This window comes from Pongo pygmaeus, chromosome 2 (assembly GCF_028885625.2).
Source record: "Pongo pygmaeus isolate AG05252 chromosome 2, NHGRI_mPonPyg2-v2.0_pri, whole genome shotgun sequence".
Classification (NCBI taxonomy): Eukaryota; Metazoa; Chordata; class Mammalia; order Primates; family Hominidae; genus Pongo; species Pongo pygmaeus.
Window position 1 is genome coordinate 56,545,442 of NC_085930.1, and position 20,344 is coordinate 56,565,785.

General features: G+C 42.9%; 1 protein-coding gene and 1 long non-coding RNA gene across 10 annotated transcripts in view; both read right to left on the bottom strand.

The window, feature by feature from the left end:
- MYLK (myosin light chain kinase) overlaps positions 1 to 20,344 on the bottom strand; it is a 280,357-nt gene that overhangs the window by 148,415 nt on the left and 111,598 nt on the right. The gene's annotated exons all lie outside the window — the stretch shown is intronic.
- On the bottom strand, positions 5,484 to 6,099 carry LOC134739159 (uncharacterized). Its single transcript, XR_010125688.1, has 2 exons — positions 5,886 to 6,099; positions 5,484 to 5,801 (listed from the first exon to the last, which is right to left on the bottom strand). It is a non-coding gene; the product is annotated as an uncharacterized LOC134739159 (long non-coding RNA).

The window sequence follows — 20,344 nt, forward strand, 5'->3', positions numbered from 1 at the left end:
ATCTTTAGGGCTAGGAATAACAGACCCGAGGGGTTGCCAATGAGTATTTACTTGATTGTTAAGTAACTGAAGGGATGCTGGGAAAGGCTGGGCCTGGAGGAGGGGACATTAAGGAATTCTTCTAGATGGACATCTCCCCTAAGCTGACAAAGCCTCATTCTGCGACACTGTCTATGTATTCATGATTGTTGCCTGCCTGCCTGTAACACATTACTCTGAACTTCTCACCCTGTTACAAGTGTTGTTTCTCCTATGATAAAAGACTAGAAGAGGACTGGTGATTAAAAACTGAAAAATAGTAGGAAATAAAATCAATGGTGCTGAGGGATTAGTTGAAGAAGAATCAATCTTCTTCTGCCCCATCTCCAAGTATAAGCTCACTCAGATAATAAATGGACGTGGTTGCACACACAAAAAGAAGGAAAACATTAACACCCCAAACAAATCAGACCACAGAAAATGTCTATAAAACTTACCTCATGGGTATGTTATGAGGGTGAAGAGTGAAGGGTGAGCCAGGGGCATGGCATGACCAAGCTTCAGAGCCTGCCTCTGTGTCAGCAACTGGCACTCAGCCCCATAAGCAGGCAGGCACTTAATTAAGGCTTTGAATAATCCCATTGCCAACAGTCAAAAGCCTTAACTGAACCCACAGAACCCATCAGGAAGAGATCATACCAACTAAAAACAGCAATTAGTGAGAGGCTTAAACTGCTGGATGCTCCCCACCCCCATGTCCAACTTGTAAACCAATGAGGACAAAAGTGCTTCTGTGGAAATAAAACCAGAATGCAGAGAATTGTTCCTCTGAATGGCTCAGCAAACACCATGTGGGTCTCCAGGGACAGATGCTCAAAGTCTCTTTCTCTGTGATCAGCCACTCTCCCTTCCTATATGCTTTCTTTTCCTATGACCCGAGACATAGGAATCCCTGCACCTCGACATCTGCAAGGCTGAGGACTTGTTTCTGTCACTGAAAACACAAGGCAAGTTATAGCTCTGTAGCTGAAGGTTACAATTCAAGCCCTTCTGGACCGCTTAATCAAAAAGATCTATTTCCTTTTATCAAGACCAACCTTATCAATACATGCAACTTTTTGATTCCCTTTTAATGATATAAGCATCTAAAACCCTCTGGAGCAGCCAAACAAAGACACAGATTTTTCTTTCTTTCTTTCTTTTTTTTTTTTTTTTCCTGAGACAGGTTCTCACTCTGTTGCCCAGGCTAGAGTGCAGTGGCACAATCAGCTCATTGCAGCCTTGAACTCCTGGGCTCTGGTGATTCTCCTACCTTAACCTTCCAAGTAGCTGGGACTATAGGCATATGCCACTATGCCCAGCTAAGTTTTTGTACTTTTGTAGAAATGGGGTTTTTCCACGTTGCCCAGGCTGGTCTTGAACTTCTGGTCTCAAAAGATCTGCCTGCCTTGGCTTCCCAAAGTGCTAGGATCATAGGCATGAGCCACTGTGCCTGGTCAAAGACATAGAATTTTAAGTGTGATGGGCAACCTCTCACGTTGATACTTTCCTTGTTCCCCCAAATGCATTGTTTTCATAGCAAAACAGATGTCCTTCTGGTTTAACTCCCAGCCCTTCTGGGATAGTTGTGGGGCTCCAGGCTTTCCAGAACCTCTACACAAAACTTTGGGGTTCTGGCTGTACTCTCTCTCACCATGGGTCTCCACAGATACTGTGTCTTCAGCTGGAGGAGCAAGCCCAGGAGATCACTCTTCTGTGGCAGCTCTCCAGTTTCTGCTACCAAATAGAGATGCACTCTCAGACATATCAAGTATTAATGAGAGGCATGTGGCATTGCAGAGGTTTAACAAATTAATGTTGTGGTTTGGCGTGGTTTTGATTTGCTAGGCTCTCCTGCCTGCCAGTGTAAGCAGCATTCCTCTCCTTTGGAGGAAGTGCCTCCTCCCTTTCCACCCATTATGTGTGAGACCCGGTGGGGATGCCAATTGGTAAAATGCCTCCTGGCCAAAGCACTTGGTCTCAAACAATGGGCATATGTTCCAAGCCAGCCAATGAGAGATCTTCCCTGCAACTTTATCTTTGAATATTGAGAGACCAAAGCTGTCTCTTTTCACAGAGACCCAAAACTGGGAAGATGTAAGACTTTGGCTATCTGCAGTCATTCTCTCCCAAGCCCCATTATCCATTTTCTTGCCTCCTCCCAAAAGGAGGAAGCCATCTGGAGAATAAGAGCTGATACATACAGTGAAGAGAAGAAATGGAGACAGAGTTGACAGAGTTGTGGTAGACTCTGGACTCGCTCAGGTATACGAGACAATACATATCTTTTGCTTAACCTAGCTGGAGTTTCTGTCACCTGCAAAAAAAGAGTCCCACCTACTTACTTCAGGAAGGTATATGGCCTTTGGAGTCAGACACATCTATGTGTGGATGTGGGCTGCATCAATCATCAGCTGCCTGACATTGAGCAAGTTACTTATTTGGCTCTGAGTTTACGTAACTGCAAAGTGCAGATGATATCAGAATCTACTTCCATGGAGAAGTATGTATGTATGTATGTATTTATGAGACAGAGTCTTGCTCTTGTTGCCCAGGCTGGAGTGCAATGGTGTGATCTTGGCTCACCGCAACCTCCGCCTCCAGGGTTCAAGTGACTCTCCTGCCTCAGCCTCCTGAGTAGTTTGGATTATAGGCATGCACCACCATGCCCAGCTAATTTTGTATTTTTAGTTGAGCCAGGATTTCTCCATGTTGGTCAGGCTGGTCTTGAACTCCTGACCTCAGGTGATCCATCCGCCTCGGCCTCCCAAAGTGCTAGGATTGCAGGCATGAGCCACCACGCCTGGCTGAGAAGTTTATAATTAAATGAGATAGCACATGTACAATACCACATTATAGATTCTAAAGGTTAGACTCTTCCTCTCTTCTTTTCTTCAAAGTCAACATTTTTTTTTTTTTTTATAATGAGGTACCCTAAACTCCATTTTACTCCCAGCTCTGTTAATGGCATGAAACTACTTCTGCCCTAAGAAATATCAGAACATATAAACTTCTTGGCTTGGTATGCCTCATCTTACACAACTTTCATTCTTATAGACAACTTCAAGGCATCACACTCTTAACTAAGTAAAAATCTAACCCTTTAACTGAGAACATTCTGCTCTGGTTGAATTGGCTTATTATTTTTATTTAAAGACCAAAACCCAATTTGAAAAGTGATCCTTGTTTTTATGTATTATTAAAAAACACATTTTAAAACAAATATCCAGTCTGCAGTTTTACTGTGCCATTTTATTCCACTCCCAAAATACCATTTGAGCCTTGGAGACAGAGACCATCCCCTGGATTTCTGCCTCACTGACTAATGCAGCCCTGGAATTTCAAGAGGGATGGGTGAGTGTCAGGAAATAAATCTGGATAATAAATGTGGAGTTTTTAGCCAGTCATGATTGGACCTGGAGAGAGGGAGAGACATACTTCACTGGCAGTAGGGATGGAGTAGAGGGCTGCTCCCCAAACAACACAGAGACTATAACCCCTCCATCAGCAGAGCCTGCTGCCCAAGACTCAGACACTGGCCACAGATTGTTCTGTCTTATTCTCTGACAATTTCTGTTTAAAAGCAGGGATGGGCAAAAATGACCTGAGGGTCTCAACACCCTGAGAACATCATGACTTGGCTTCCTTGGCTTTGTTTCAGAATTTCTGATCTCTGCAGCCTGTCTGTGTGACCCAACACCTGCTCCATGTTGGGTCAGAATCCACCACACAAAGCATGCATTCTGCTCACTCTCCCAGGTGGCAGCTCTGAGGGACGGAGTAGAGCAGGTGGGGCTATGAAAGCAGGATCTTTTATGCCACCTGTATCCATGTGGCCAGGAGAGCATCTCTCTGACTCTGTTGGAAAATACCTGGCACACGTGGCAGACAGCAGCCTCATGAAAATGTCTCTTTATGCTTGAATGTCTGCCCCATGTCCCAAGCTGCCCAAAGGCATCATGATTTGCATAGAGAATCATGTCAGAGAAGGAATCAAAAGTTGTTTCTCATGCAATGTCAGTGTCTGACTGGCCATTAGGCTAAAAAAACCCAGATCTTTATTAAAATATTTTTATTCTCAGCCAGACGCAGTGGCTCACGCCTGTAATCCCAGCATTTTGGGAGGCCGAGGCAGGTGGATTGCCTGAGGTCAGGAATTTGAGACTAGCCTGGCCAACATGGTGAAACCTCGTCTCTACTAAAAATACAAAAAATCAGCTGGGCATGGTGGCGGGCACCTGTAATCCCAGCTACTCGGGAGGCTGAGGCAGGAGAATCACTTGAACCTGGGAGGTGGAGGTTGCAGTGAGCCGAGATCATGCCATTGCACCCCAGCGTGGGCAACAAGAGTGAAACTCTGCCTCAAAAAATATACATATTTTTATTCTCACCAAAACACCCATACATGGTTAAAATGTGAATTGGTACTATAAGTCATAAGAAAGCAGGCCGCCCTCCCACTCCCATTTCCACTTCCTTGAGGGCAATCACCTTCAACGCTTTTAGTCATTTTTTCTGATATTTCTTCCATTATTCCTAAACAATAGTCTTACATAAATATTATTCTTTTTTTTTTTCTTTTTTTGAGATGGGGTCTCACTTTGTCACCTAGGCTGGAGTGCAGTGGCAGATCTTGGCTCACTGCAACCTCTACCTCCCATGCTCAAGCGATCCTCCCACCAGAGCCTCCCAAGTAGCTGGCACCACAGGCACATGCCACCATGCCTGGCTAATTTTTCATATTTTTGGTAAAGATGGGGTTTCACCATGTTGCCCAGGCTGGTCTCGATCTCCTGGGCTCAAGCGATCCACCCACCTTGACTTCCCAAAGTTGCTGGGATTACAGGTGTGAGCCACTGCACCTGGCCTACATTATTCTTTTTAATTTTATGCATTATCTCTGCTATGGTTTGAGTATTTTTGTCCCCTCTAAAGTTCATGTTGAAACTTAATCATCAATGCTACAGCATTAGAAGGTGTGGCTCAGGTGTGGCTCATGAGGGCAAAGCCTTCATGAAGGGGTTAAGTGCCCTTAGAAAAGGGCTTGACAGAGGTAGTTTGCCCCTTTTTGCCCTTCTGCCTTCCACCTGAGATGACATAGCATTCATCTCCTTTGGAGGATGCAGCAACAAGGTGCTCTCTTGGAAACAGAAAGACTGGCCCTCACCAAGTGGTGCATTGATCTTAGACTTCTCAGCCGCTAGAGCTGTGAGAAATGAATTCCCATTGTTTATAAATTACTCGGCCTGTGGTATTTTGTTATAGCAGCACAAACTTTAAATGGACTAAGACAATCTCTTAAGTACTCTGTATGGAATGTGAACTTCTAGCTCTCAAATCTGCCCCCACATAAATCCATCCCTTACCCCTGCAAAATGATATTACACATTGACATGACAAAAACTGTGGTCTTCACTACATTCTAACTTTGCTCACTGCCATGCCACATAGCATATTACAAGAAGTATCTTGAACTTTTTATTTTTCCTGGAGTTAATAACTGCTTTACTTTGATTTCCTTCATTTTTTAAGGACTGCAACTTCTTCAGAGAATCATAAATTCTTCTCAGTAATGGTCACATGCATCAGATAATTCATCAGTTGCTGTTATTCTTTTCTTCTTTAGAGATATCCCACCTGGAACATTTTGTCATCCTCCTCTAATCTAAACTGGATGTTTTCTGGGCTTGATGCATAGTGGTCCTGGGATATTCCTTCACCAACCTCTTGGAAATTTCTCGTTCTATGCCACCGTTTTGATAGAATACCATTCCAGTAGTTTCCTAGGAATGAATGCATGGAAAGTTAAAATTTTTAGATCTGGCATTTCCAAAAGTATCCACAATCTACCTTCATACTCAACTGACATTTTGTCTGGAGATGGAATTTTAAGTGGAAACCTTTTTTTTTCTTCAGAACTTTGAAGATACTGCTTCGTGGCATTTGAAGGCAATTCTAGCATCCAGTGTCGCTGTTTGAGAGGCATAATGCCACACGGACTCCCTGATCCATCATCTGTGACCTATTATGTGTGTGGGGTTGTGTGTGTGTTTTCCTTTCAAACTTTTAGAATCTTCTTTTCATTCTGATATTCTAGAATTTCACGATGACCTGACTTGGTGTGGGTCTTTGTTCGCTGTCCGTCAGACCGTTGGTAGATACTTTCATTACTGGTAATGCATGTCTTTCAGTTTTGAGGAATGTTTGTGTTTTAAGAATTCTCTCTCTACTGTTTTCCTCGATGTTCTCTTCATGGAACTCCCATGAACTGGACATGAGCCCTATTAGACTGGCCTACATTTCTTTTCACACTTTTTCTCAGTCTTTTTATTCTCTCTGGGAGATTTCTTTGACTTTATTTTCCAACTAGTATATTGAATTTATTATTTTGGCTATCATTAACTTCAAAAAACCCTTTTTCAGTTTTTCAAAATTGTTTTGAATTGTCTTCTCTTCTTGCTTAATGGACATAACATCTTATCTCTGAGGTGAGAGAAACTTCTTTGAAGTTCTGTTTCCTGCAGTCTTCCGTTTCTTCTTGGTTCCTTGTTCGGTTCTTTATGTCTGTTCCGTGACAGAGGATTCCCTTGGACATCTGATGATCCTTTACTGAATTTTCCTGTATGTAAGTGAGGAAATACAAAGATCCAGGTGCACAGATGGGACCTGTCAATGTGTCAGACCTCATGGTAGAGGGATTGAAATTAAAACATCAACATCAATATCTGCAGATCTTCTCCCCTGAGATGATCAGTTTCCATAAAAAGGCATCTTCCTAGTTGCCGCTTTGGTGGTGTGGGGTGGAGGGTGGGTATAGCAATTAAGTCTGTCTACCAGCATTTAGTACACTGAATGCGGGAAGACCATGGCAGGGTGGGAAGGTAAGTTGGTTATTTTCCACATGCTGACTTTCACTCAGCCCCTCTCCCTTTTGAGTACAACGCTTCGCCCTGCCTGCAGCTGTACCTCACATCCAGGACGTGAGAGCTGGTCAGCTTTGGCCTCTCCACGGAGGAGCTTTTGGTCTCCTTGGGTGTACGGGAGGAGAGGGGCCTGGGGCATGGACTACACGGGGGAACTGGGGCCTCACTGCTCCTTATCAGACCTTTCATCTTCTCGTTTTCAGCTTCACTTCGCAACCCAGGCTCTGGAAGTATGTCATCTTCCAATTTGTTCATCATTGCCTACTCCCCTAACCACAGGCATTGCACATCAGAAGACTGAAACCCAACTCAGCCAACCATCTATTCACGTGCCGTCATCCACCAGTTTGTTGACATCTCTCATTTGCTGTTGTCTCTCCTCATTCTTTCTGTCCTCATAGGTTTATCAGTTTTCATTTTCTTTCTTTAAAAACTCATTTTAAGCACATCGTTATTTTAAAAAAAAGCAATAGAAAATAACAAGTATGGGCAAGGACAGGGAGAAATTGGAACCGTCGCACACTGCTGGTGGAAATGTAAAATGACAGAATTCTTCAAAAAATTAAAGTTCAATTATCATATGATCCAGCAATTCCACTTCTGAGTATATACTTAAAATAATTGAAAGCAGGGACTTGAACAGAAATTTGTACATCCAGGCTGGGTTTGGTGGCTCACACCTGTAATCCCAGCACTTTGGGAGGCTGAGGCAGGTGGATCACCTGAGGTTAGGAGTTCGAGACCAGCCTGGCCAACGTGGTGAAACCCCGTCTCTACTAAAATTCAAAAATTAGCTGGGGGTGGTGGCGCATGCCTGTAATCCCAGCTACTTGGGAGGCAGAGGCAGGAGAATTGTTTGAATCCAGAGGTTGCAGTGAGCTGACATTGCGCCATTGCACTCTAGCCTGGGTAACAGAGTGAGATTCCACCTCAAAAAAAAAAAAAAAAAGAAAGGAAAGAAAAAAAAAAGAAAAAAGGAATTTGTACACCCACAATCATGACAGCATTATTCACAACATCCAGATAGTGGAAGCAACCCAAATGTGCATCAACAGATAAATGGACAAGCAAAATATGATATATGTGTACAATGGGATATTACTCAGCCTTAAAAAGGAAGGTTCTGTGGTTTGGCATTACATGGGGAAAAATTTAAAAAGGAAGGAAATGCTGACATATGCTACACTGGTGAACCTTGAAGACATTATGCTAAGTAAAGTAAGACGGTCACAAATACTATATAATTCCACTTATGCGAGGTACCTAGAGTAGTCAAATTCATAGAGACAGAAAGTAGAATGGTGGTTGCCAGGGGCTAGAGGGAAAGGAAGTAAGAAGTTATTGTTTAATGGGTAGGAACTTTCAGTTTTACAAGGTGAAAAGGTTCCAGAGATAAATGGTAGTGATGGTTGTGCAACAATGTGAATGTACTTAGTGCCGCTGAACTGTCCACTTGAAAATGGTTAAAGTGGTAAATTTCATTTTATGTATATTTTACCACAATAAAAAAGTCAATGAGCCAATATATAAAAATCTATTTCTGAACTCTCTGTTCTGTTTCAATTAGCTATATGTTTATCCCTTTGCCAAATGTTACACTACCTTATAATAAATAAATCCGACCAAAGCCACCTCTCTGTTTTGAAAATTTCCAATGAGTTCTCATTGTGCTATGAATAAGACCTGGCCTGCCTATTTCTCTCCACCCTCATTTCCCCTTCTCTGCCCCGTGACCACACAGGCCTTCGCTCCAGGCCACCCAGAAGTGGCTCGCAGCCTCGAGGCCCACAGCACATGCAGTCAGGGCTGTGTAAGAGGTGTGTGCTGAGGACCATGGGAGCACGGAGGAGGGTGAGGGCTCCGTAGAGGTGTTGCTGTGAGTTGAGCAGGAAGGTAGGACCACATCTTAATACAGCATTTGCCCCAGGGGAGCAGCAGTAGGGGTGACTTACAGGGCTGGGGCTGGCGCCCAAGGGTTTGTAGGGGAAGGGTGAACCCAGTTTGCACTAGATGCGAGATGGCTCCCAACAGCCCTGCCCACCTTAGGAGGGGTCCTCGGAGACCCCAGGTTGTGAGCCGAGGCAGATTCCAGGTCGTGCCAGCACATAAACAGCTCTTGCTAAACCAGAGTATCTCTCCTCAGCCACTTCTGCCTGATCTATTGGCTCTTGCCAACTTAGTTCCACAGGGCACAGCCCTCTCACAAGCTATTGCTCAGGAATTTTAGGGCAGTGGCCCAGGGGTTGCAGAAAAGAAAAGAAACACATACCAGCAACCCTCCAATCAGGACCCATTGTGAGCAAACCCTGCCTGTGGTTGTTCTCTGGGTATTTGTTGGTGGCCTGTTTGGGGGCTGGGGAGCCCCAAAGGGGTCAGAGTCCTGGTTCAAAACACACATTTAAAGCAGAATTAGACTTCCCAGTCCATGCCACTGAAATCTCTTTTCTAAAGAAGCATCTGGAAAAATGGAGGGAAAAGCTGCCCAGTTATGTAGTAAAAAACAAAACTCAAACTTTCCTTTCCCCCTCCCGCCAGTGTCCCTTTCAAGTCTGTGATCCTCAGGGAGGAAGAACTGGCGGGGCTGGGGCCCGGCTGAGCCACCGTTAGACAAAAGCAGTGGGTTGAGAAGCCTGCAGGTAGGGCTTGGTCTCAGTACAGACAACTGCTCGACCACCCAGCTCAGAGAATTTCAGGCGCAGCGCAACCCATTCTTCATCTGTTAAAAACAAATGCATGAGGCTGGGTGTGGTGGCTCATGCCTGTAATTCCAGCACTTTGGGAGGTCGAGGTTGGCAGATCACCTGAGGTCAGGAGTTCGAGACCAGCCTGGCCAAAATGACAAAACCCCGCCTCTACTAAAAATACCAAAATTAGCCAAGCATGGTGGCTTACGCCTGTAATCCCAGATACTCAGGTGGCTGAGGCAGGAGAATCACTTGAACCTGGGAGGTGGAGGTTGCAGTGAGCCAAGATTGTGCCACTGCACTCCAGCCTGGGCGACAGGGTGAGACTCTGTCTCAAAACAAAAACAAAAACAAAAACAAATGCATGGCTGGTGCCAGGGCTGCCCTAAGGCCTTTGCTGCACTAAGCATGTTAGCCATAGTGACCTCCAGGTCTGAGGAGTGGGGAAGAAGTAAGGTTGGGTGGGTGTCAGTCCCACGGGGGTGTCAGGAAGTGACAGGGAGAAGTACTTGCTAAGGATGAATGATGCCTGCGGGTGTCTTCAGGGGAGTGGGCTGCTGAGAGAGGCCTGGTGGCTCTTGAGAAGATGACTTTATTTTGTGTTGTTAAAAGGGCCAGCTTCAGGTTAGGAATTGGAAGGGTCTGTAAACTTGTTACACTCTAGAGAGTCCTCTTCAGCCTAAGGGAGCCTGGACTCCCACCATCACCACTTGGCTTCTGAAGGAGCCCCTAGGCTCTGGGAATGCTGACCGAACTCCTGGCCTCTCAGCAGCAGTTTCTCACAGTGACCACTTGGCCGACACTGCTGTCCAGCACGGCTGTTGCCCTAGAAGCTGAGGGGAACCAGGACAACCTGCAGCCCAAAAGAAGCAGGCATGCCTGGAGAGCCCTTCGCCCGCAGCTGCAGGACGCAAGCATGAGAGCAGCGCTTATTCCAAAGCCGTTTTCTGTCTTAAGAGCTTTACAACTGGGTCCAGGGTCAGGTTCCCATTTCCAAGCTCGGTGTTTTTCCCTTCCTTTTGCTGGACAGGGGGAAATGAAAAAAGCAATATTTCCCTGGCCCTCAGCTGCTTCTTCTGCCCCTGGGAAGGACTGCCACCAAATGCAGGTGAGGACAGAGTCAGAATTCTCAGCACTGACTGCTCAGCTATGTCACCTGAAGGGAAGACCCACTCAATAAGGACAGCCCTGACCTGAATGACCCACCCAGCCCCTCTCTAAGGCAAAGACCCCTAACACCGTGCAGGGCTCAGGCCACTGCTCCTCCTGGCCCCTGGCCACAGTGGGCCTAGTTCTCTAAATACACCTAGAGATTAGATACTGGGGACCCAGATTCACCTCTAAGTAGGTAGTATTTGTTTGTAAGGCTGAACAATAATATTCTAAAGCCAGGGCTAAATGCTGATACAATCAATTTTCACTTACCTCCTTGTCGCAAAAGGAGATAATCATAGTTCTATTTCTATTTGTCTATGGGATGTGTCACACATCAGATTTTTCCTCCTAATTGTGTCCTTTCGAAACATCTTCACCATACAATGTCTGGTGAACAGGATAGGGGCCTTAGAAATGTGCACTGCTGGCAGAGCCAAGCGAGGAGCAGTTCCAAAAGGCCACACAAGTGCACTCTTCCCCTCTCTGCCTGCTCCTCCAGGACCACTTGCTCTGCCTCTAAAGAGCCTCCCCAGTTACTCTGGCTGCCTCTGATCTTTCCCTGCTTCCACCTTGCAGCACCTACACTATTATCCACAGTGATCACATTTTAAAAACGAGTGCATATTGATCTGCTCACAGTTCAGACTACTTAAAATCAGACCTGTCCCAGAAAATCTGAGACAATTAATCACTATGACATCACCTTCCACATTTCTCTCTGCCCTACACCAAGCACAGGACCATATTTTCCATTTAAAAAATCAGGATATATTATCTGACGAGAGATTTACGAGCAGCCTCCAGGTGCAAGAAGGAGTTGGTGCTATAAAAGTTTCAACATCAAAATACTGGAACTCCAAGCATATTTGGATGACTTTACTGGAAAAATGAGAATATTTTAAACCAGAATGGCTCATGACAATCTGAGGTGACAGCCCTTATGCCAGTAACACAGGTTATGTTTTTATTCATTCCAGGTATATCTGGCACAACTTACTGCAAGACTGTGACTTACTCATGAGAGGGAAACAGGCATTATACCTATTCTGAACTTGTCTCCACACTCTGAATGGCCACTTCCTTTTGGCAGCACTGAGTGGCTAGCTGACTGATGTCTCTCCTCTCCAATCTTTATATCTCGGCCTGGGTGTCACTTCAGAGACACCTTTGTTGATTTCCCAAACTAAGTCCTGCTGTTATGCTCTCATTGCACCCCGGGTTTTCCTTCAGTGGGCCTCATCACGGCTTATAATTCATCTGTGTGCACAGTCACTCCTGCCTGTCTCATCACACTAGACTGTAACTGTCTGTGGAAAGAGCTACAAAGCTTTGGCTCACCAATGAATTACCAATTCCCAGCACAAGGACTGGCACAGTAGGTGATCAATGAGTATTTTTAAATTAATGTCATGGTCTCTCTGGTAGGTCTCAGGACTTCCTATTTTGTTTTTGTTGAACATTTTTATTCCGTTGAATTTATTATTATTTATTATGAATTTATTACTTGAATGGACTGCAAGGCTGCTCACGAGTACTAAAGTTGGCATTAATCCTGGGAGTATACATATTGGCTGATACAATCAATGTTCTAAAAGAACAAAGTCAGGCCGGGTGCGGTGGCTCATGCCTGTAATCCCAGCACTTTTGGAGGCCGAAGCAGGTGGATCACCTGAGGTCAGGAGTTCGAGACGAGGCTGATCAACATGGTGAAACCCTGTCTCTACTAAAAACACACACACACACACACACACACACACACAAAATTAGCTGGGCGTGGTGGCGGGCACCTGTAATCCCAGATACTTGGGAGGCTGATGCAGGAGAATCGCTTGAACCTCAGAGGCAGAGGTTGCAGTGAGCTGAGATCATGCCATCATATTCCAGCCTGGGCAATAAGAGTAAAACACTTTCTCAAAATAATTATAAAACAAAGGTCCGAATCAAGATATATTAGGAGAGAATAAGTCTTGTGAAGGTTCTAAATCATCAGCTAGAAAAAATTAGGGTGGAAGGGCAGCTCACATTGAAAGGAGCTGAGCATGAGTCTTTTAAACATTATTTAACCTTAAGCCGTATTAACAGAGCATGGTGCCCACACAGGGAGTGGGCAGTCCCATTCCACATGGGCATCACTGACAGACTGCGTCCAGGTACAAGTGCCACATGTTAATAGGATATTGAGGAAGGGGCTCATGGTGTGTGAGGGGGTGATGCCCAGTGCCCGGCTGGCACCTGGTAGGTGCTCAACAGATATTTATTGAAGGAACATAAAGTATAGTTGATGGAAGTTGGTCTATTTAGCCTGGAGTAAAATACACCAAAAGGAGGGCATATCTGTCTTCAAATATATGATGAGCTGTTGTATAAAAGTCTACATGCTATGTAGTGCCAGAGGACAGACCAAGGATAAATGGGTCATAATTCTCCAGAGGCAGATTTAGGTTCACATAAGTAAGACCAACAATGCCTCAACAACCAAATGGACCAATTGTGACATGGTAGATCCCCGTCTCCAGAATGTTCATAAGAAGGCTGGAGAGCCATCTGGCTGGGATGTTGTCAAAAGAAGCCTTCCTACCCTCTAAGATGCCTTACAACCCCAATCCTAGTTTTCCAAGAATTTCACAGAACTGAATGTATAAAGGTGAGAGAGACTATGAAAGAAATATTCCATTTCATACTGTAAATAACCTTTGTGCTACAAATACAAGGCTTGGAATGATCTACTCCTTGAAGGTTTTAATGAACTCATCTATAAAACTATGTAGATCCAGAACTTTCTCAGGACATATTTCTTCAACTGTTTCAGTTTCTTCCACTGAACTTTTCAGGTTTTCAACTTTTTTTAAGTTAATTTTCTTAGAAAAGCATCTACTTCTTTCAAGATCTTCAAATCAGAGTTTTACCTGAAAATCTCATTTTTATCAACTACAGATCAGTGGTTAGAGTCCCATTTCCAAATGTTAGGTATATTTTCTGTCCTTCTTTGAATGGCCTAGTAGGGTTTGCCTATTTCCTATTTCTAAGACCAGTCCTTAAGTTTATTCCTAAATATTGTTTTTCTCTTTGTAATAAACTCATTTCTCCTTTTATATAAATGTTTTGCTTCTGCTTTCCTTCGGCTTGTTCTAGTCTGATTTTGTGAGTTGAATGATTGGCTCACTAATTTTTAGTAATTTTTGTTCAATGATAAAAGCATTAAAGGCTATGCATATACAGATGCTCCTTAATTTATGATGGGTTACATCCCAATAAGCTCATCCTAAGTTGAAAATTTTCGAAATTGAAAATGCATTTAACATAGTGACTCCATCAAACATCATAGCTTAGCCTAGCCTCCCTTAAACATGCTCAGAACACTTACATTAGCTTACAGTTGGCAAAATCATCTAACACAAGGCCTATTATATAATACAACATTGAATATCTCAAGTAATTTATTGAGCACTGAAAGTGAAAAACACTGGTTGTGGGGGTACTTGAAGTGTGGTTTCTAATGAATGTGTATCATTTTTGCATAAAGTTGAAAATATAAAGCTGAACTATCATAATTTGGGAACTGTCTATACCTCTGATATTGGCTTTAGCCAGTTATAAACTACTCAAAAGTTAAAACTGTTTTCATATCTAGTAGCTATTATGATTAGGAAAGGTATGCACATGCACTTCACCTAGGAACAAATTTAAGAAATGTGAAGATCCTATATAATTAAAGTTTCAAAACTTTCTGAACAACATACGAGAAGTCTTGGATATATAAAGAGAAATACTTTGTCCTTGTATTAAAAGTAACCAGTAGGATTATATGATTAGATATGGAATGTTAAAAAGCAACAATTATTAAAGCCATTTTGGTTCGCATATTGACTAATGAAATAGTCCAGAAAAATGCTAAAACAAACTCTATACATAAGACTTTAGTATACAATAAAGGTGACCTCAAACTAATGGGAAAAGAATAGATTATTCAGTAAGTATGGATAACTTGAAAAAAATCCTATTCAAGATCCCTTCCTCACATTATACACAGAAACATCCATTTTGATTAAAATGTTAAAAGTAAAAAAAGGTAGAAGAAATGTGGATATAATCTTAGAGATTCCAGGCATGACACTAATAGTGGAAAGCATAAAGATATGTGACCACTAAAATTTAAAACTTGTGTACAAAAGTAAACTTAGGATAAAAATTAAAAGGTAAACAAATTAAAAATATTTCAAATATATGTGTAAAAAAAGTGAACTTTTTAAGATATAAAAAGTTTACATGACTAAATAAAAAGAACACATAAGGAAAAAAGTAAAGGACATGAACAAGAAGTTTCTGAAGTAGCCAAACATATAAAAATGTTTAATTTAAAATTAATCAAACAAATGTAAAATAAAATGTGATATGTTTCATTTAAAAAACGTGTTAATAGGTAAAGTGATAACTAGTGCTTATGAGTGTGAGAAAGTTAAATTCTTAAACATTGCTGAAGGGAGGGTAATAATTTAAACTTCATTTTTCTTACCTATAAAATTGGCACAGTAATGTTGACCTTATAAGGCTATTTTTGACAATTTGGAAATAGCTATCCAAAGACTTAAAAAGATTCAATAATTCTATTTTTAATATCTCTTAGGAACTATCAAAGATGTCCATGAAGATGGATATAAGTTTAATTTATTTAACAGATTAAATATTAGAAATCAAAATATCAAAAACAGTCTATTTGAAATAATTATAAGACCAAAATACTACTCAACTATTAAGATTTACCTTGAAGAATTTTAAAGAATATGAGAAAGCATTAAGTACTAACTAAAAAGGCAGCATATAAAACCAGTTACTTAATATCCATAATGTAACTTTTAACAATATACTTTCTCCTTGTTACAATAGAAAAAAAAAGAAATAAAAAGGAAATCTACCAATGTGTAAATAGCTGTCATCACTGGATGGTGGGATTGTTTTCTATACTTTCAGTATGTCAAAACTTTTAAAGCAAGGAACATATTTTACTTTTATGAACTGTAAAAAAGTTTAAAAATTTTACTTACTGAAATTCAAATTATGCAAATTTACTAGGAGCACATTTTTAGAAAATAAATAAAACAAGAGACTGGCAGTGACTAAATGTCCCTTTGAAATGAAAGAATAAGGGAGTGGCACACCATATTTGTCTTCAAGAAAATTCAGCTGAAATCGACATGGTTGGTGAGTAGTTGGGATAAAACCAAACGGGCTTCAGCTGTAGCAAAGCTAGCAGCCTTCCGATAGAAAAGCCTCTGTGGCAGAGGAGGGTGAGGCTTCCGAATGGACATATGGGAGGGCTGTGCTTTGAACAGTATCCTCATTCTCTAGCTGGTGCCCAGCAGGACAGCTGGGAGGACTTCAAAGGACAACGCAGCCCATCCATCACACAACCAGTAGGCAGCCCACACCCCTGCCACGAAAACGTTGCACTGGTTAACTCATCCTGCAAGAACTCAAGTCAGTGGCTAATTTCAAGACCTGGAAGAGACACTGACTGGTGGCCTGGCAAACTCCTGGCTTAACTGGTTTTGATCTTTGAGATGGAGCCCCAAGCTGGGCAGAGCCACTGCCTGTCCCCAGCTGAGGCTGCCAGAGCCCTTGGCAGGGTTCTGGGGCTGAGCTCAGTCCACTGAGCGGGACAGCTCTGGGGCATGGAAAAGCAAGGAGAGGCTGGGCGCCAACCTTCTCCCCAGCTGTTTTCAATAAGGCTCCACTTCTGAGGTTGCTGGCAGACCTCTGGAAAGATCTGAACCAACCTCACATAATGTTTTCCATCAAACCCACAATTAAGTAATATTCTCTTAACTCATAAACTGCATACAAAACCTTTTTCCTGTCACTTCTCAGCTCTCCTCCTAAGCAACCTACAAGCAGGTCAGGCAGAGGTTACAATACTTTTGCAGGGTCAGTGGAGACTGCATCACAGGCCTCCAGAGGCAATTACTCCTCCCCCTGCTGTACAAGCATGGACGGCGTTGGGTGTTCGTTCTTGGGAAGTACAGGCTACATTATGCAAATCATTTCAGTTAATCCTCCCAATACCGCTGTAAGGTCAGTGTTACCATACTGATTTTATAGGTAAGAAAAAAAATCTCAAAGAAGATAAGTAATTTACACAAGGTCCCCAAATTCAGGCTTGTTCCTCCATAGCTCACTACTTTTCAGGGGAGTCAAACAGAATCACGGGCAAGAAAGTTCCAAGTATCAAAAAGTTATGGCAAGGCTTCCTAGTCTTTTGGCAAGATATTTCACCAGTGTCCCCTCAGGAGTATTCTTCGAGAGCACTGTTAAACACCACACCCTTATTTTGTAATTGAATAAATTAATGACTCCTAGAAAGGCCTAGAATGAAACCGGCCTTCTTCATGAGGTCTTCTGAATGCTTCTTTCCTATACTTTTTGTTGCACATTTTATTGTATTAATATACTGACCACACAGCATAGGGTCTTGTTCATTACTAGTGTTTGTTTATGTGCTAGATAAAGGCTCATTGAGCACCCTTCACTGTTACTGTGCTAGACACTGGGGATGCAAAGAAGGTTAAGGATCTAGTCTCCTCCCACAAGGAGTGCCTACTCTAATAGGGGAGATGGAAAAGACAGATTCAACATGGTAAATTTTTTTTTTTAATTTTAGAGATGGGATTTTGCTCTGTCACCCAGGTTGGAGTGTAATCATAGCTCACTGCAGCCTTGAACTCCTGGGCTCAAGTGATCCTCCCACCTTAGCCTCTCAGTAGCTGGGACTATAGTTGCATACCACTATGCTCAGCTAATTTTTTTTATTTCTATTTTTTGTAGAGACTGGGTCTTGCTTTGCTGCCCAGGCTGGTGGTCTCGAACTGCTGGCTTCAAGCAATCCTCCCCCAACAGCCTCCTGAAGTGCTGGGATTATAGGCATGGGGTACCTCACCTGGCTCTCAGCATTGGCAGATCTTACAAAACACATATAAGTTCAGGAAAGTGTGTGCATGCACATACATTTTAGTACTTCAATCAGGCTGCATTAATGCTTAGTGAGCAAGAACTGAGTCTTTGCATTTCATGCCTCTTAGAACCCAGCTCTGTATTTGTTGTGCACCTATTTTAGAGTCGGTACAGTAGATGTGGCACCTGCCTTAGGATGCTCACTCTCTATTAGGGGAGACAGTATCCAACCCAAAGGCTCCTAGTCTGGGGCCCAGTGAAGACAAATTGACAAATATACTCTGAACAAGAATATGAGTTCAATGGAATGATTAAAATTAATGACTATGTGGGCCAGGACCATGATGAGCAGAGAAGAAAAGAGAAAAAGGGGAACAACAAGTACCAAGTAATTCAACATTTGACCCTGTGTGGCTGGAAGAGTCTCTTAGCTTGAAATTATGAGGTCCTCTATCAGTCAGTCAAGGTCAGTGAACCTCTGGGAAGAAGATGGTTCTCCTTGCACTCACGGCTCTCTCACTGCCCAAGCCTTTGGTTTTCACTTCTTAATCACCTACTGTGTGTCAGGCATCATGGTAGGCACTGAGGTCTCCTGAGCCCTGGGCTGTCTTGATCTTTCTGACGACTAGGATGAAGAGGCCTGATCTCTGAGTCTGCTTGCTGTTCTCGCTCCCTCTGCCACCCCAGCAGACGCCATTACGGGTCTCAGCTCTCACTGGACTCTCTGGCTTCCTGCCTCCCATCCTCCTGACCGCCTGGTACCTGCAGGCCCTGCTGGTCCCCGTGTGGCACCAGGACAAGAGGCCAAGCTGCAGGGCAGATACAGACTGAGGTCTAGTGAAAGATTCTTGGTTTGGAGGGAACCAAGCTATGAGCTGGGGCAGGAAGGAGCTGGTGGAGGGAGGTGCCCCAAATTGACAAGGCGAGTTTGAATTTCACAGATCAGGGAGCAGGTGGGCCATGAAAACTGGTGCTATGTCTTCTGCCTTACTGATAACAATGCAAACTGAAGAAGACAAGCCTCTTGGAAAGTACTTGTGCTTAAAGATGTCCGAATCCTTGTACCATTCACCTCTCTTCTGCCAACTAATCAATCCCAAGGAAATAATATTAAATATGGAATTAAAAACTTCATGTATAAATATGTTGATGAAAATTTAATTTATAAAAGGAAACATTGGAAACCATCAAGATAACTGCCAACAGAGGAATGATTCAGTAAATGGTAGCATATCAAATTTAATGGAATATTCACCATTAAAATTATGGTGACAGAGTGATTTGAAAAATGCTATGTTGGCTGAAAAAAGCAGGACACAAAACAGTATGAATAATTTTAGTTATGACTAAAAGTTACTAAGCACTTATATTACATATGCAGCAAAGATATTTCACTTAAGTAATGCCATATTATAGGTAGTATTATCCCCATTTTATAGATAGGAGCATTACCTGGAGAGTTGGCAAATTACTCATGATCACAGCTGGTAAAGGATGGGATTGAATTAAAAATCAAGCCCCACCCATGGCCTGTGATGCTTCCACAAGCCACTCTGCCCCTGTAGATCCTGTAGTTATCCCTATGCTGAAAACAAAAGAAACCCCCAGCTTAGAAAATAACTATAGGACAGAACGATTAAACAAAACAATAATACAGACTGAGAGCAAAGCAACCATAGGTAATTTTAGCCTTCTTTCTACCTTTGCTTATCTGCTTTCTTAAGTAGAATATTGCATTTTTACTTTAAAACATTCTCAAAGTAAGCCGTTTAGAGTGGTGCTGTGGACAGATCAGTGATCCTGATTATATTACTATAGTACTATGATGCCCATCATTTTATTAGGCAACTGCTATGTGTTGGTGCACATCTGCCATTGCATCAACCCTCCAACTATGCTGGGAAGTAGGAATTATTATTCCCATCTCAGCTATGAGGCCTAGAGAATGTAAGCAGAACAAATTCAAACTCAGATATCCTGGTACAAAATCTGTGCTTTCTATTCTTTCCATGGCCCCACGACACAGAGTTTCTTGATTTCCTGCCCTGATGTCTTTTGATCATTTGAGCTCTGGCAAGTCCATGTTTATAAGCACGGGGCTGGCCACTGCTCCCTGAAAAAGAGGTCAAGGTGAACTGGTCCTCCCTGAGGTATTTACCCACACTCTGCCACAGCTCGAGTCTTGCGCTCACTCTCTCTTCCCCCCTGAAACTTTGGAGAGGTTCAGGAAGCATGACCAAGTGTAGAACAGAGACCTGAGGGCCACAAGGCAGATGAGGCGAAGAGCAGTGAGAAGGGGCCTGAGCCAGTTTGGGAACAGGGCTGAGGGTGTGGAGCAGACGATAGTGGTGATCTGAGTTCAGGGTAGGAGGGGAGATAGAACATAGAACAATGACAGAGCCAGGGGTCTCCAGTCTTCTGCCCAAAAAGCATCTCCTACCACCTTTAGCATCCAGACAGTTCCTTGTTTATGCGCAAGGACATGTGTATATACCCACACGTGATCTCCAGAGTTCCCACTAGGCCTTTGACTGCATCTCCTGAGCAAATGGGCTTATTTTTTAAAGACAAAATGATTTCCAGAAAGCTAATAGTCACATTTGCAGCCCATCTCTAACA